Genomic DNA, 18,432 nt, shown 5'->3' with positions numbered 1-18,432 from the left:
TTAAATATCTGATTTTAATTTTTGTGTTGGTGGTTCTTAGTTTCATAAGGAGAGATTGATTCTCACTGGTCCGTAACCATGGAAACATGTATATTTAGTTGCAAATGAAACCTTTACACTAAATTTGGTGCCTTTTTGTAAACTAGGAGGATATACCATGCCTTAATGTAGGTAAGCAATTGTATAGCTTAACTTACATAAGATTCTTATTTTTTACATTGTTAGAAAATTGTGAATGATGCATTTATTTTCTTGCAATGTGTCAAACTTTCAATGTTAAATTGAATGTAAAATGCACAAAAACAGAATTTTAATTTTAATGTTCAGTGTACATAAGAGAAGTTAAATATGTTTTGCATTTACAACTAAGTGATTTTTTTCTCTCTGTCTCTAAATACATTTCCTGCAGGATGACAGTGACATCATGATGTCACTGGTGTTTCCCTGTCCCCAGCTCCAGGCAGCTCCTCTGACCCTTGCATCGCTCACCCTCTGTCTGTCTGTCTGTCTGTCTCATCTTTGGCTGCCACCCGCACTGACTGTCTTCTTCTCCCACAGCCTGCAGACCCTCCTCGCATCACGCTACCATTGCCTCCAGCTGAACCAAGCCCAGAACATACACCCCCACCTTTCATGCTGACTGGCCTCTTTCCCCGCAGCTCTACTAGCTGCAGGCCCCTCCTTCTATAACCCCCCCCCCCCCCCGCCCTCTCATGCTAACACCTCTCCCAAGCCGAGACCCTGCATCCTAGCCCCGTCTCATACCGTAGTTCTACTTTCTCACCCTCCTGTAAGGTTAAAGTGCCAGCACTGGCTTCATGGGAGTGGGGGAGCATGGGTGTGGGAGCCCCAAGGCTCCCCATGCGCTGCTGCTTCACCCTTCCCCACCTGGGGTAACAGCAGCGCAGGAATTTGCTTCAAGGAGGCTTTTCCCATTGCTGTTGCCCCAGCTGGTGAAGGGGGGAAAGGGAAGTGACTGTGCGTGGGGACCCTCAGGGCTTTCTCCCCTTTTCCCTCTCTCCCTTGCAGGAAGCCAGCCCTGATGCTTCAACCTTGAGGGATGGGGGAGTGAGGTTAGAGTGCCAGTGTGGGCTTCCTGCTGCGAAGGAAGGCTGAGTTGCAGCTGGTGAGTGAGAGGGCTCGGGTGTGGGGTCTCAGCAAGGCGGTGAGGTGGGAATGTGGGGGTGAGGGGTCTCTTCTTGAGTGTGGGGAGAGGCTGGAGCACTAGCGCAGGCTCCCAGCATGAGCTCCTAGCCCGCATCCCCACCCTCCTACCAAGCCCCCGCATCCCCAGTCCTGTATCACTGCTCTGCTGAGACTGTGCACCCCAGGCCCCTCACTCATACCCCCCCAAGCCAAGACCCTGCACCCCCAGCCCCCCCACTCATACCCCCCATGCATACTATCCCAAGCAGAGACCCTGCACCCGCAGCTCCTTTACTCACCACCCTGCTGAGACCCCCGCAGCCCCAGCCTGTTCCTGTCCCCTCCTCCCATGGTCAGACACCTACCCCCCAGAGAGGGGTTGGCAAGCATAGCAAGCAAGGGTGCAGCCCCCTAGTAATAATCCAAGACAGTAGATGTAGTGAGTGAATTAAATGGATTTGTGTTCATAATGTCCTTAATGATTTTAGAACTAGTAAATAATCCTGTCAAACATTGATTGCAAGAGGAAAATAGACTTTTCTACTCTTTCAGCTTCCAGTTGGTTTAACAACTTTGATCTAGTCATTGAACTAAACTAGCCAAATAAATTAAAAGAAAATTCTCTCTGCACCTGCAGAAGAGGTGAGTGCTGCCTAGTTACAGCTAGTTTGACTCAATTTCTTCTTGACAAAACTGTGCTGTTACTTATCACCCTATTTTCTAGATTGTTGCAAACTGCTTGATTATTTGTTCCATTATTTTTCTCGGTACAGAAGTTAACCTGACTGTTCTGTAATTTTTTGGGTTTTATCTCTTTCCCCAAATGGGCACTATATTAGCCCTTCTCCAGTTGTATGGAAACTCACCCGTTTTCTATGACTTTTCAAGATAATCACACTTAGCTCAGAGAGCTGCTCAGTGAGGACCCTCAGTATTCTAGTATTTCATCAGGCTGTGTGTGGTAACTTGAAGATAGGTAACTTGTCTAATTTTTTCTTGTTCTTTCTCTATTAGACTCTCTCTGATTTTAATCACTTTTTATTAGCATTTACTAAGTTAGGTGTCTAATTGCTCCTAATCTTTTAGTTGAAAGTCAAAATATTCATTTAGCACATACAGGGCTTTTTTTTGTTTTGTTTTGTTTAAAAAAAAAAAAAGTGCCAGTACCCCCCAGGAAAAGTTGTTGCACTCTGACTGGAGGTGCCAGTACTGCATACCAGGCAGTACCATCACAAAAAAAGGACTGAGCACTTCTATCATTACCATCTTTTCAGTTAGTGTTCGTGCCTCTTATCCCCCCCGCCCCCAATTGTGTGATAAATCTACCCTGCCCTTGGTCTTCATCTTGCTTTTAATGTGTTAGCAGAATGTTTTTTTGTTATCCTTTATGTCTCTACCTAAATTCATCTTGTTTTGTGCCTTGGGCTTTCTGAGATTTGTCACTTTATTTGTGTTTTTGATGTTTATATTCATCCTTTGTAATCTGACCTAGTTCCCACTTTTTGTGTTTTTTTTTTTTTTGCACATTTCAGGTCATTGAAGATCTCCTGGCTAAGCTATAGTGATCTCTTGCCATACTTCCTGTGTTTCCTATTCAGTGGGATAGTTTGCTCTTGTGCCCTTGATACTGTCTCCTTGGAAAAACTGCCAACTCTCTTGAACTGTTTTCCTTCTTAGGACATGTTTGCCCTACAAAGCTAAGTTGACTTACTGTGGTAGCTGGATGTTGTCTTAATGTAATTAAGTTGGTTGAGTGTATCCACACCATGCTTGTGGTGTTGGCGTGTATCCTCACTAGCAGTGCTTGCATCAATGCTGAGAGGAGTATGCTGTGGGTAACTGCCCCACAGTGTAACTAGCTGCAGGGGGTTTTGGTAGGGGCTTGTAATGCCTTATGGGACCAAAACATTGTCACAGGTGGATTGTTGAACATACCTTCAACCTCCCATGATGAAGTTTCCTTTGTACTGTCCTGATGTCAAGGTGACTTGCATCTTTGTGTCCTCTGAGTTAAGATCTGTATCCCAGTGGAAGCAAGTGGATGGGAGAGGCTGATGCCAAAAGAGCTTAATTTTGTTACCTAGTTCCATACACCAATGAAAATGATCTAGAAGGAGATGAATGGGATGTTAGATACTGGAGAAGCAATCCTCTAATTACCAAAACTGGGATCTCATAACATTTTCTGATTCTGAATTTTTTTATTTCACTATGTACCTAAACTTCATTGGCTATAAATACCCTAAATTGAGAATAGGTCAGAAGGTTTTTTCTTGTGGCTAAAGAATTTAATTAGTTTTCTAATGTAGAATTGTGTGAGGGGAAAACACTTCTGTTTGATCCTAAGTTGCAGAGTGGCTATAGTTGCCTGATCTTGCACCTTTGAAATCAGTGGAAGTTTTATCATTGTCTTCAGTGAAGGCAGGATTAAACCTTATGATTTTATTCCCCAGTAGATTATTATTTGCACACCAAGGGTATGTCTAGACTACAGAGTTAAATTGGAAAAAAGAAACGCAATTTGCAGTATGTAAATTGTGTATTTTTTTTCTGCTTTACTTTCGAAAGAGCCTTTTCTGAAATTTGGCGTGTCTACATGGTGCCAAATTTCGGAAAAAAGTGCTTTTTGGATGCCTCCCTTATGCCTCGTAGAACAAGGTTTACAGGGATGGCAAAAGAGCACATCCGCTTTTTCGAATTTATTTTGGAAAAGCGGATGTGTTCCGTGGACGCGACATTGCTTTTGTGAGATACCACTGGTATCCTGGAAAAGCAGTGCAGTCTAGACATAGCCATAATGAGACTGTCTCTATCCCAAAGGCTTTATAATCTAACTAGATAAGACAGACAATTGCCCTGTTGACTTACATCGTATAGTGCATCAGTGGCAGAGCCAGGAAAAGAACATCTCCTGACTCCCAGTACAGTGTCCTGTTTACTAGAGCAATGTTGCCTTCCCTTGTAAATTTTGGTGATGTTTAACTGGGCTCTCTGAACTAGGGATGTAAAGGATTAATTGATTTACCCGATAAGTGTTTGCCTTATCGGCATGCTTACTGGGTAACAGGTTAACCAGCTCCTGGCCTGTGGTGCAATGTGACAGGCCATCCCCAGCCTGACCAGAGCAGCCCCCTGCCCAAAGCGGGCCCGTTAACCAGTTGAATATATAATTTAACTGGTTAACATTTTAAACAGGATTTTAAGTACCTACTCTGAAGTATACAGGATATTCAGAAAAAACACTCCTGAAGCTCAAGATTTTTAGATGAGAGATTTAAATATCTCTTGCAAGGCTATTTTTCTGCCACCTACTGTAGCTGATGACTCTTAACAAACTTGACACATTAACAAAAATGATTCTTTAAAGAGCAAAGCCAGCCTTTGAGGTATCTTGTATCCAGCTAGCAGAACAGTTATGCCATTTAAGAGCCTCACAGAGATCATGTTCATTCATTTAAATTGTGACTCAGAAGTGCTCTGCTGATTAGAGGCAGAAAGGGGCTTTAGTTGTTCATTAAAACCATCTTGTGAGACTTTTATGAGGCTAATAGCCAGGCTTGGGGTAGCAACTGACTAATCATGTGATGATTTGCAAAGTCTGACTTCTGTTGCTTTATTTGACAGTTTTACAGTAGATGTACCAAATAACACAATACAGAGAAATTCTTCAGTCCCAGTCACAATGTTCTCTTCCTCTGTATGCATGTGCGAATGCATGGGTGGATGCAAAGATGTTAAAATGCAATTATCTGGCTAATCATATAGTTGCTACAATTTGTCTTGACTGTACGATTAGTCGATAAGCGCCGCTCTGCAGAGCTACAGTGGGGTTTGCTTCAGGAGCTGACTTGAGCTGGGACTGAGCAGCAGCCCCTGTTGGTGACGGACAGCTTCTGACTGCAGGGGGGCCCAGCTCCCTGCTAGGACCCCTGAGGACAGGGGCTGCTTTGCAGCTGCGTCCCCTATCCCCCTCCCCACTGCTGCCTCTGATAGAGGCAGGGGGAAGGGAGGGGAGGCGGCACCCTGGAGATGGTGCTGGGGGGAACCGGATTTTAAGCTGGCTCACCCCAGCACTGGTTCCTGTCCACACCCCCTTGCTCTTCTCATAGAGGCAGCTGGGGGGGAAAGGGGGAGCTGCAGAGAGTGCTGAGCGAGCGGAGACTGCTTGAGTCCCTGCTTGCCCCATGTTCCCTGCGGCACTTCTGCTTTTGAAATGTACCAGGGCTCTTGTACATTTCAAAAGCAGAAGTGGCCATACCTTCTCTGCTTGTGCTGTTACTCTGCTGTGCCTCTGTCTCCCCTGTGCCCCAGGGAGACGGTGTGGGGGGGGAACCAGCTTTACCACTTCCCTCTAACAGAATCTTCTGCTGCCCCTCCTTGCTGCTTCTTTCTGATAGAGGCAGCAAAGGGCGGTGGGGAGCAACTAGTTGAGTCACTATTCGACTATCTGATAAGCATTTGCTTATCGGATACTCGACTAGTCGCTTACATCCTTAGGTGGATGTGTAATCAACCCCACTGAATAGCATTATTCCTTTCATCCCTAATATTTTCCACACACTGTCCACCAGCGTGGCCCAATACATAGGGCAGGAGACACAGAGTTGGTATAGTTTTGAGTCCTAGTCCCATGTCTGCTGTGACCCAGGGGGAATCCCTTAATATGTGTGTCTGTGTTTCTGTTGGTCAAATGGAAATGATTCTTTCTTATCTTTTTGTAAAGCCTTTTGAAATAGGGGATGATGAGCAGTGTTGTCTTTAAAAAAAAAATCTAAAAACAGTTGTTCTGAGTAAGATTTAGGGGTCATAGCAGACGAGCAGCTGAACATGAGCTACTAGTGCTAAAGTGGGGCAAAAAGAGCCAATGCTGTTCTTCACTATATAAACTGGAAAATAGAGAAAATGGGATTAGTGACATTATCTCAGCTACATTTGGTGAGAGTGATGTTGAAATACTGCATCTAGTGTCCACATTTTAAAATGATATCGAAAAATGTGAAGAGGGTGCAGAAAAATGCTACACAAACGATCTTGAGAGCAGGAGAGAATGCCTTACAGAAGCATTTCCCAAACTATGGGCCGCGGCCCTGTACCAGTCTGTGAGGGGGGGAAAGTACCAGGCCTGAGCATTGCTGCCGGGGTGTTCTGGGGTCCCAGAGTGTCCATGTGGGGCCAGGTCCCCCAAGCCCTGGGCCGGGCGGAGGATGCAGCCGGATGTTCCGGGCTCCTGGCAGCGGCATAGCGAGGGTGCCACACCAGGGAGGTCCAACTCCTACACAAGTGTCCCCCTTGCACCCTACTTCTAATCTGCTCCTGCTCCCACCTCCTGGAGTGCCTGAAAGGCGCCGGGTCCCCCAAGCCCTGGCCCTGGCTGGATGGAGGATGCAGCCAGGTGAAACAGTGAAAATTTATTCATTTTTCATTCTTTTTTTTTTTCTATGCTTTTATATTTTGTGGCTGCAAAAAACAGTACTGGGAAAAAAAAAACGGGTTCCAACTAAACTAAAAAGTTTGGGAAACCCTGATCTAGCCAGCTTTCTATCCATCTTACAGTCCATTTGTCCAATCCATATTCCCTTAACTTGCTGGCAAGAATATTGTGGGTGACCATATCAAAAGCTTTGCTAAAGCTGGCATTGGGGGCTTTGGGAGGACCAGAAACAGCTTATTTGCATAGTTATCATTTGCTTAATGAATATGCAAATATGCAAATGAATGTTACCGGTCCTCCAAAAGCTCGTGAATGGATTTACTGGTTGTCTACCTGTCAGCCGACGGTCAGGGCAGTGAGTCCCTTATGACCGGCTGAAGTTCTTTTAAATTGTGCTTGGTTCTGTTACAGCAACTGAAGGAGTCAGGTTAAAGCTTAAACAGTTACTATTTTATTGTTACAGGGTAAACTTAGTTGTTAAATGCTACTGCTGTGTTACAGATAACACAGCCACTACAAAGGACAGGACAGAAATTACACTAATAAGTCACTTACAGGTACCATGAAACCCTTTTGGTTCTCTGAGCTCTTATTAAATGCATGCAAAATAGACACATAGCAGGTATATATTCTCACCCCTGCGTTCCAGACTTGGCGTGGCCAGCGTCTTTCTCTCAATCCCTCGGGAAGAAGTAGGGCGAGGTTGGGCGTCCCACAGACCTCTGGAGACAATCAATACCTGCCAGCAGGTATAGATGATTGGAGCTCAAATGGGGTGGGCTGCTGAACCTCTTTTTATACCCCTTGGGTCATGTAGGCTTCTTCCTGGTCTCAAGTGGCCAATTAGGAAAAATGGCTTTGAATGCCAAGTTTCACACGAAGGGTGCAAAGCATAATTTACACCTGGGAAAATGCAGACAATGGGCACCTCTGGTATGTGATGGGCGAAGATTCCTCTCCTGGGACAGTGCAGGCGTGTCAATTACTGGTACTAGCCATCAGGGCGACGGGAGGCCCCGGGTCATCAGCTAGCCCATTTACTGTCTGGTTTCTGTTTATGGTAGAGTCAGGGACAGGCAGCACACCTGTGTTCCCAGGGCATCAAAGGCTGACTGCCTTTCTCTTGCTCTCTGGGAGGGGTGGGGGACAAGATGGGGTTCGTGGAAAAACAAGATGGGGTTTGTGTCTGGCTACATTACCTTACAGAGAGAATTAGAGCTCAATCTATCTATCTTGTCAAAAAGAAAATTGACAAGAGATGTGTTTATGATGTAGGAGTACTTCCCAAAGAGCAAATTCCTGGTACTAAACGACTCTTCAATTGTGCTGAAGGGCATAAGAAACCATGACTGTAAGCTAAAGTTGTCTGAAATTAGAAATAAGGCGCACATTGTTAGCAGGAGGATTATTAATAACTGGAACTACCACCAAGGGAAATGATGACTCTCCATGTTGTGAGCTCTTAAGATAGACTGAGTGCCTTTCTGGAAGATGTGTTGCTCAAACCCAACTTATTTAGCTCAACACACAAAATTTCATACAATGAGTTGTTATGCAGTAAGTCAGATGAGATGACCTGAGTCTGAAAACAGCATAATTTTTTGGATTGTCTTTGTATAAGACTACTGTCTTGAGAACGTCTTTTGTGATGCATAATGACAGCTTGGTGGACATCCTTTCCAAGAAGGGATGGGAAAGAACTTTAGTTAAGGACATGAGTTAACACCCTGGTTTTCTGATAAGTGGCAGTGGATCTCTGATGTCCAAATAAATAGATCTCTACCAGAAGGCAGCAGGACTCTACACTTTGTGGCATCCTCAAATCTGTTTTGGATATGGAAAAAAGTAACAGTAACTACTATTCTGTAAAATATATTATCTGCTACACGTGATGTGTGTTTTTTTTTTTTTAAACCAGAGTTGTGCTATTGATGTAACAGCACCCGAGCAAATGTTTAGTGCAGTTATTGCATCTCTGGAAAAAAAAGTTAGCCCCAGTGTAACCAGCTTTGTTTGAAATCAGGCTGAGCTGCACCAGTGACATGATTGCAGTGCACCTACGTTAGCTGGGTTACACAGTTGTGTAACTCAAAAGGGATGAGCCACACAGGTGCAAATGAGTCTGAACTTGGTTTTCTATAAGCTAGGGATGTGAACATGTAACCCTGTATACGGTTAACCAGTGAACCTGGGCTCATCAGTTAACATTCACTGTTACATGCAGGCTCCTGGTATGGATGGGTAGTTGGCTTAAAAGCCAGTGTCTTGTGTGTACCAGCTCCCAAGGAGCTGCCTGCCAGGGAGGGGGGCAGATGGTGGGAGTCAGTATGGACAGTGAGCTGTCCGCCACTCTGCGCTGCCTGCCACTCTGCACATGCAGCCCTGCGTGTAATTATATGCATTTTTAACATTCCTGTTATAAGCCAGTGCTAATACAGAGGCTTTTGCACTGTCTCTCTTCCCTACTATACTTGGCTGATTTGTGTATTATTGCATGTTCCTGGTACAGAGGGATTGTATAGTGCCCCACTGACTGAGGGGAGGAAGACGGTTACTTGTAATGATGCTGACGAAAACCTGAATAGGTGATGGGGCAGACAATCCCCATCATTCTGAATTTAAAAATACCTGTTCAGTTTTCTAGAAAGTTGCCAATGTTCTTTAGCTCCTTCATCGTGAATGTTTGTTTAATAAATCTTGGCAATAGGTAATAGTTGTCAAAAAGGGAATGGTCATCTTTGGCAGTGGTTCCCAACCTTTTATATGCTGTGGACTGGCAAACTCATGTACAGAACTGCAAGAGGGTTATTCAGTAGCTATAGGTCAGAGCCCTATTTCCTGGACAGGGTATTTGCCACCCTATTTTCTTCCCCTTTTATATAAAAGAAATCTGTTTTTGTCCTTTTAGTCAAGACTGTCCAGGACATATCAGTGAGCATCTGTAATTTCACCTACAGAGTTGCTATGAACATTTCAGTGACATTAATAAGACTGTTACTAGATTTCAAACATGCCCACTTTTAAAATAAATGATACCAATGCATAAGGTGTAGTGAGAAGGTCTTCTGTGTCACAAAAGATCAGACTAATAGTCCATGATGGCAAAATATCTTGTCTGCTGTGACCAGGGCCAATACTTCACAGGCATGAATGGGGCAGTTATCAAGCTAGACATCCCTTGTCAGTTTCAGCTTCTGGCATTCAGGAGTTTAGGGATGCCCAGACCACGCAATTGTGTTGCTGCCCATCTCAGCTAGTAGCCATTCCACCATGAACTTAGTAAATTTTTTTTAAACCCGGATATGCTTTTGGCATTTACAACATCCTCAGGCCATTGTGTGAAGAATTACTTATTCTGTTTTAAATGTGTTGCCAGTTTATTTTATTTGGTGATTCCTACTTCTTTTGTTATGTGAAGGGATAAGTAATGCTTCACTTGCATCACACCATTCATGAATTTGATGGACCTCTCCCTCCCCCCTCCCCCCCCGTTAGTTATCTCTTTTCTAAAGTGAACAATACCAGTTTTCTAAACCTTTCATTTGGAAGTTACTCCATATATTTAATCATTCTTGTTGCCCTTCTCTGAACTCTGGGGCGAATGCCATCTGGTTCACAGGACTTATTACTATTTAATTTATCAATTTTGTTCCAAAACCACCTCTCTATTGGGCAGTTCCTCCTGAACAGATTAAACCAAAATAAATCATTTTTTAAAAAGTCTAGAAAGAGGTTTTTTGCACTAGTTTAAATAAACAAATGCAAGTTTATACTTAGACATGGCTTTTGAGGTTCTCAGAATGCTTATTATGATTCCCTGGCGGTTAGCAGTGTCCCTCTGGTGCTATGCCATCCTTAATAATGAGGGAAGATGAAAAGGAGGCGGATTAAAGTGGAAACCCGCAGCTCCAGGCAGCATCTGGAGCCCTAATTCTGTGGCAGACTTTTCCCATTCCTTGACAGGTCTTATTTCAGTCTACATTGGAACATAACATTATGCATCCTAAGGTTACAGAATTCCCATGACTGCAGATTATTCTTCCTTGTCCATTTGTGTGAAATCCAGTCTTCCTGGGGTACTGCTGCCAACATGTGTCCCACTGGTTTTAACCTTCAGTGCTATGCAGCATTCCACCAACACAAATATTGACAGCTATGGGAGAATGCTCATATCTTGTCTGTAAAAAATATGACCTAGAGATACTGTGGAATTTCAGGAGTTTTGTGTATAATATATGTGGTATGGTTTTGTGTATAATATATGGGCTCCTAAGGAAAGGGTGGCCTTCTGGTAAAGGTACTCAGACCGGGTTCTTATTTTAAGCTCATTCATGGATTTCTTGTGATCTTGAGTAAGTCACGTTAGCAAAAGTGTTCTTATCCGCTTATCTAAAGTTAGGCATCCAAAGCTATCTTGTCCTGAATTGAAATGTTGAGATCCATTGATGTCAGTGGGAGCAATTACTTAAGTGTTTATCTGCATTTGGATGCCTAACTTTCAGCAACCAGGTTAGAAAATCTTAAAAGAAACTGTTGCCTTTATGAAGTAGGGATGACCCTATCCTCTGGGACTATAGTCCTGAGCAGGCTATTGTCTTCTTCTAAGGGAGGTAAAGCCCACGTTTTCAGTATGACTGACTGTAGAATGGATGCAATTTCCCACCCTTCAAAATTGTCACTTGAGGGATTCCATGGTTCAGTTGTCTGACCTATTCTATATGTAACTGACTTGCAGATGACCAAAAATGATATCTGGTGGATACCTATTTGTATATTTTAAAAACTGGAACAACAGTGTTCATAAAATAAATATTCATTGTGTATTCTTTATTTTGCAAGAACATCTATTATTATTCGCGAACTTAGGGTTGGAACTGGGTTGACAAGTCTAGAAACTAAAATCTTTATCATGGTCCAAAATGGTACAGCATGAGGGGCAGAAGTGAGAAGCTGCTTGCTGCTGCTATACATTAATTTTCTTCAGACGGTTCAGCCTTAATAGCTACTGTGAGCCTAATCCTGCTCTGTTATAGTTCAGTGGAAGTTCTGTCATTGACTTAGGTGGGAGTAGGACCAGATCCTTTTTTCCTGTCCTTTTAGATTGAAGCTGACCAAAAAAGTTTGACTTAATGCCAATTGTAGTGGAACTAGATAAGTTTATGCAGAATAGGTCCATCAATGGCTATTGGATGGGATGAGCAGGGACAGTGTCCTTAGCCTCTGTTTGCCAGAAGCTGGGAATGGGCAGCAGAGGGTGGATTACTTGATTACCTGTTCTGTTAATTCCCTCTGGGGCATTTGGCATTGGCTGCTGTCAAGAGACAAGATACTGGGTTAGATGGACCTTTGGTTTGACCGAATATTGTCGTTTTTATATGGAATCAGTCCCCTAGGAACTAAAGCAGAAAAGTTATGTTCCAACTTCTCATCTGTACTTAAAAATTGGGTAATCGGGGGGTAAGCATGACCCTTAATGGGGGTAATGGGTAATGGTTAACAGTTACCCAGGAGCCAGCCTCTGCTTGTGGTGGGGCAGAAGTGGCAGGAGGGCGAGGGCAAAGGGCTGCTCCTGGGTATCAGTTAACTGGTTACCTGTTCACTTCCCTAGATTAAGATCGGCCGTGAATTTAAAGCACAAAGCTATATATATTTTATATACAAGCCTTTATACACATTGAAACTTGAAATATCAGGCCCAGTGCACAAAGTTCCCATCATTTACTCAGTTCCAAAATACAGATGACTATCAAGAAATCCTGCCAGTTTCTGAAACAAGAATTCTAGACTAATGGATTCAAAATGAGTTGTATAACCTATGATTAATGTTTTAGCTATTATTTTCATGTTCTTGTTTTTTTTAGAGAGAAACTATCCTCAGACAGAGCTTAGTCTCTCCCCAAAGTTGATATGAAAGCACATTCACTGCACCCTAATTACAAGCATCCTAATCTCAAAAAATCTGCTATCACCAGCCTTTCTTTAGGCTGCTTCAGGCAATATAATTTGCATTATTTAATCAATTGATGGTTTCAGCTTTCTCAGAAGCCTCTGATTTCCTGTACAGTCTCCTTTGTACAGAGACTACGAATCTGGGGCAGGAAAGTCAGGCAGTCCTTCAGGAAATAGTCAAGAAATACAAACTCCCAAGCAGGGATTTCTAAAAATGGCTATAGCGTCTGACAGCAATAGGATGTTCTCCATTCCTGAGCACAGATGTTTTACAGGGATCTTAAACTTAAAAATATAAATATACCATTGTTGTAGCCTGGATATTGTGCCTCTCGCCTCTAGGTCACCAGTTTAAGTCTACAGTATTTCAGTACTTGAGTTCTATTTGTATGCAGTAAAGAGTTGGCCAAATCTGTGGCCACGTACTGTATTATGAGACTGGTGGGCCTATGGTTTTGGGAAGGTCTGAAAAATGTGATGGACAGACCCCGGTCATTAGGCTATTACTAGGGCCTCTGCTGGTTGTGTTTATTGTAGATATATTCTTGTAATGAAGTGTGGGCAAAATATATAGAGCTGTGTTTTAGGTTTATTTGGAGAGAGGAAGGTCAGAGTAGAAGAGATTTGGGCACGGTGGCCTACGTTCCCTCTAACCTGTGCATTTATACAGCTGTTCAGGAGGCCACCAAGGATTGCACACTTAATTAGCAGAGCTGCTCAGGTGTGCATGCTGCACTCTGGCATGGAAGATGGCAGTGGGGAATACGGGTAAGATGAGGGAGTTTGGGGCATATGGGACTCTAGTAACTCCCTCAATTCCAGGACTGTGCTGTGGCGAGGAGAGGTGGTCACAATCTGGTATGAGCTTTGGGAAAGCCTACTGGATTGTGATGAGCTGGGGCAGGAGTAAGATGAACAGGAGTTTGAGGCTTAGGGGGTATGAGGTGAAGCCCAATATTGTGTTTTTCCAGACCCTGTCATTTAGAACCATTGGCCCTATCAAAGCTGAAAGGACAGGAAAAGCACAAGAGCAAGGGAGTTTGTAATAAATTAAACTCCAGGAGATGCCACTCTGTAGTAAAATTCAGTGTTATGTCTGAGCCTTTTTTGATGTGGCCCTTGAAGAGGGGGAATTGTTGCACAACACCAAAACCATAGGGACGATGTCCTGTATTTGTGTGCTTTTCCCAAGCACACTGGGGATCTAGGGAAGAGAAACACTAAGAGGCGGTGGTAGTGGTGTATTTTCAAGTGGCTTTCTCAGAGTTTTTCATACCCATTGACAGCGATTGAGAATGAGCCAAACTGTTTTATATGCTGTTACCATATTTTTTTTCTCTCTCTAAAGAATGTCCTTTCTGTATTTTGTGTTCTGTTTCTCTGTGTCTGGTAAGCTATCAGGTGTACTTTGCTTTTGGGGGGAGGGGAGATGTTGGGGAAAAAAGTGTGCTATTTGGACATAGTTCAGCTAAATGATACCTTTTGAGAACTCTTCATGGAATGGAAGCTGTACAGAAATTTAACCATATTTAATAATGGCTTTTCAGGTTTTAACCTAACATCCTACTGTACTGCTGCTAGTTGTGGTGCTAGAGATGAGTGTGAGTAAAAAATGCTGGTGCAGTTTTATTATTTTACTGATCACCTTTATTTTCAGTGGCGTTGTATGCTTTTTCTAATGCTGAATCTCTAGAGGGGAAGGACTAGCATTATGTGAAGGGACTTAGTCATAGAAAAACAAGAGGATGTCTTCAAAGCAGAAAATATATTGCGCTTGTGCCACCTTTTTCATTTTTTTGAGAGATGGAAGGCTAGGAAATTGGGTTGGAATTTCCACTATCACTTCAGAAAGGTGTTTTTTGCCAGAAAGTTGATCTGTTCAGGGAGATGGAGCCCATAGCCACTAGGCAGCCATACTCTATTTGGGCTTAAGGAATAATGAAGGAACACAGTTAAAGGTATATTTATTCTCTGAACAGCGGTGGCAGATAGTGTTGCAATTGCAAAACTGCCACCTTGTCTGGTTAGCTGCCACTTTCTTGACATGCTGCTTTCCCCACTACTGTCTGTTTGCTTATCTTGGAAATGTTTCTGGATCACATAAATAAGCAACATCAACAACTAAAAATCACAAATGGCCCCCATCATCTCTTGTGCTATCATGTACTAGTCTGCAGCACAGCGTTAAGTATGTAAGTAAGTTTTTAATGTTTTATGTAATTTTGATGGAGGGGGCAGTGTAATAGGATAGAAGAAGGAACTCATAAGGGTAGGTGGATCCGTGTTAGAGTGAGGGAACGCCTTAAATTTTAGATCTTGCTGTATTCAGTGCTCTAGGTTACCATGGTAGAAGTGCTATAGAAATTAAAATAACTTGCTAGCTAGTTATGGATCTCTTGCTATGAAATTTTTCTCCCTCTTCCTCCTTTCTTCATGCTGATTGGCATCTGAGTATTTGTTAGGATCAAAACTTGGTTAAATTTCATGAATTGGTTGGTTAGTATCTGGATCAGAGTCAGAATGTAATTCAGTTATACCACACAACAGAGGTGTGTGAAAGTCTCTTCCTCTTCCCCCAACCCCACCCCTCATAAATATAAATATGCACAACTAGTAGATGCTTTGGACAAAATACCTTGTTTTAACCTATCAATATAATGTTGCAATCTATTGGATCTGAATATCCTATTTTGATGCATGTATCATTCTTGTAAGTTAGAAATATAAAGTATGAGACTGTTTCAGGGATGTAAAAAAAAAACAGTTAAAAGTGTAACCATTAAAAATCCTAGTGGTTACACATACTGCTTTATACGGCAGAGCCCACAGAACAGCAAGTTCCCTGGGAATGGGGCTGGCTGCTGGGAGCAGGTACATGCCAAGAGTTGCTTATATTCAGGCTCCCGGTGCACACTGGCTCCCAGCTGCTGGCCCTATTTCTGGGGAACCGGCTTCACTACAGGTTCTACATTATAAGTATATACAGCAGAGCCCACAGTGCAGCGAGTGGGAGCTGGCATGTAACTGTAACAGAAACTGGTAAGTTGATGCTTATCAGTTAACCATTTAAACTACTACATTTTTATATCCGTGGACTATTGATAACTTTAAATGTACTAATGAGAGCCATTACTGATGCTCTACCCAAGCCTTAATGACTTGAGTGATTAAACTTAACTACTTGTAAACAGCCTTGCTTGTTCTATAAGTTCCAAGGTGATTGGACTAATGAGACATGTGACTATACCACCTGGTACTGGGATTCCATTTTGACCCTGGTTTAGTTTTCTGTGGAAGTGAGAATGTAGAACATAAAATTCCCACCCTAGGGAGAATAAGCAAGGGGACATTAATAGTCATCAGCCATTTGTCTTCAACTAGTGTGATACTCCAAAGAGTGCTGAGGACACAGGTCAGGACAAAAGAGGTTGTCTCTGATCTGAAGATTATGCCTTGAACAAGAACAGCTCTTTAGGGTAAGAATCTGCTTGCAATAAGGGCAGGTTTTTTTAGTGAATTAGAACTAGCTACGTGTGTTGCTTTTCATTTTAATTTAGTAACTTACTCTGTTTTCACTTGCAACCACGTAAACCCTACTATTTGTACTTAATAAATACTTTTGTTTACTCTCAGGTTCAGTGTAAATCATTGTTACTCGGCGGGGGTGGGGATAACCAGTGTGCATAATCTCTCATGATTAAAAAGGGTGAACATCCTCATGAGCTTTCTTTGCGTAAAGCTTTTACTCAGACAGACAGATTTGGAGTTTTGATGCCTTCTGAGGATTGGTTTCCTGGATGCTGTACCCTAGAACTGCATTCTCCCACAGCTGAAGTGGTTTAGTGTCTGCATTGCTCTTCAGGGGGCAGTAACACCACCTTGTCTGGGGGAGACCATAGAATCGGGCCCAGCAGGACAGCTTAGTGGGGAACCACAAAGGGCAAGAAGGTGTATGTAAGTGGCATAAACAGCACACTGAGAAACATTCCTATGGATTCACTCTGACAGTGCACTAGGCTCCATCCTTTCATGATTTAGAGTGGTTCTTGCTACGTGTTGAACTATAACTACCACACTCTGTACAAAAGCTAGAGTGCCATTACCTTTTCCCTGCTTCTCCCCATGTCTGTCCCACCTGTTGTTTGGTTTGTCCATTTACTGCATTTGTCCAATTCCTGTGAGTGCAGAGTCTTAACACAACTGGACCTTGATTGAAACCTCTAGAACAGGGGTAGGCAAAAGGCCTCTGTGGGCCGGTTTCGGCCCGACAAGCACATTTATCTGGCCTGTGGACACCCTTCTACTCCCCCACCCCTCAGGCAATCAGGGCCTGGAAATGGGGAGCATGTGAAGTCTCCTCCGCTGCCAGTAGCACGCAGCACTTAATCACCAGGGTTGACTCTCTCCCTCTTGCAGGGCAGAGGCAGGGAGCAAGAGACTTCCTATTTTCCCCCCTGCCCCCAGACTCTGATTGACTTGAGGGCAGAGGGAGCACATGAAGTCTCCTCCCACCTTCAGTGGCATGGGCACCTAGAGGGAACCACCAGCTGTTCTGAAGAGCAGGCGGCTCTCTTGGGGCGCGGGAGAGGCAGGCGCAAAGACTTCATGTGTTTCCCCACCCCAGGTCAGTCAGGCTCTGTGGGTGGGGAAGCATGAAAGGGTTCTGGCCCCACCCCTTCTGGGTTGCCCAGGGCCACTTCAAAAATTTCTGAAGTGGCTCCCCTGTCTAAAATTATTGCCCACCTCTGTTCTAGAAGGTGTCGCTATAATAACTATTGATAAATGATAAATACCATCTTCTGTGTTGTCCATGTGCTTTTCTGCCCCCAAAAATTACACAAGGAGCCCGAGAGCAAATTCAAAAAAGAGGTGGGAAAAGCTTGGACACCTGGCTCTGGGGCGCCCACGGCTTCTTGTCTTGGTCTGAAAACTAAATTGTAAATGATCTCAGGCTGCGAATGTCAAATTTATTTTTTTGTGCTGTACTGAGTGCAGCGTTGTTTTGCTTTGAGAGTAGTGTTGGGTGATTACTTCCAGGGGAAAGTGGTTTTAAATTGGGCAAAGTACTGCAAAACATATTGAAAAGAATGTTCCTGTGTAGGTGTAGAAGGATGGAACAATTAAGTTTTTAGGGCTTCCTATCTTTAGCTTGTTAGCTGCTAAGGGCAGAGTCCTGAGTTGTCATGCTAATCACAGGTGGTTATGTTATGTAATATGTTTAACCGGTTAACCAATTAAATGAGATTTTACATGCCTAGACTGGATCCCCTCCCTCCTAGCCACGTCAGAGTGATCCAGGCCAGGCAGACAGTTAAACAGTCAAATGACTAAAATTTTCACATTTAACTATTTAAAACACTCTTTACATCCCTAAGTTAAAGAGTAATAAAACACCAAGACCAGATGCTATTTATGCAAAAGTTCTGATTTCTGAAGAAATTCTGAAATGAAATTGCAGAACTGCAAGCTGTGGTATGTAACCTGTCACTTAAATCCTCCTTATTTTTTACGTTTGCACAGGTTGGGGTGGGCAAAGGAGGAAGGGAGATTATTAGTCTGTTTATTGTGTTAAGTTTATTTGCCTTCTGCACTTCCTTGCTAAGCTCCCATGTTTGCTAGCTCCTAGAAGACAGAGGAAGGTAGAAAGGGTTATAGAGGATAATGACCTGACCTGGATGATTCTGCATGTTTATAGTGTTTATGGTTGGGGATTTCAGAGGAGTTGTTATTTTTAGCTTTATTATTGCACAGAGAAAGATAAGAGGAGGAGATTAATTTCCAACAGAGTTAATGTGGAGTGACAGTAATTCTAAATAGTTCCCTTACCTATTCTTTTCTGTTGATAGTTTGCTTTGAGGGGAATATATAATGGCTCATGTGCAGCGCTTACCTGTTCCCAGCATAAA

At 43.2% G+C, this 18,432-nt stretch overlaps 1 protein-coding gene across 3 annotated transcripts in view; it reads left to right on the top strand.

Annotated features, from left to right (window-relative positions):
- Positions 1-18,432, top strand: part of PTPRA (protein tyrosine phosphatase receptor type A) — a 246,022-nt gene that overhangs the window by 76,254 nt on the left and 151,336 nt on the right. The gene's annotated exons all lie outside the window — the stretch shown is intronic.

This window comes from Pelodiscus sinensis, chromosome 4 (assembly GCF_052426305.1).
Source record: "Pelodiscus sinensis isolate ZL-2025 chromosome 4, ASM5242630v1, whole genome shotgun sequence".
In the NCBI taxonomy this organism is placed as follows: domain Eukaryota; kingdom Metazoa; phylum Chordata; order Testudines; family Trionychidae; genus Pelodiscus; species Pelodiscus sinensis.
The sequence above is the reverse complement of the archived record's forward strand: the minus strand, read 5'-3'. Positions and strand labels throughout refer to the sequence as shown.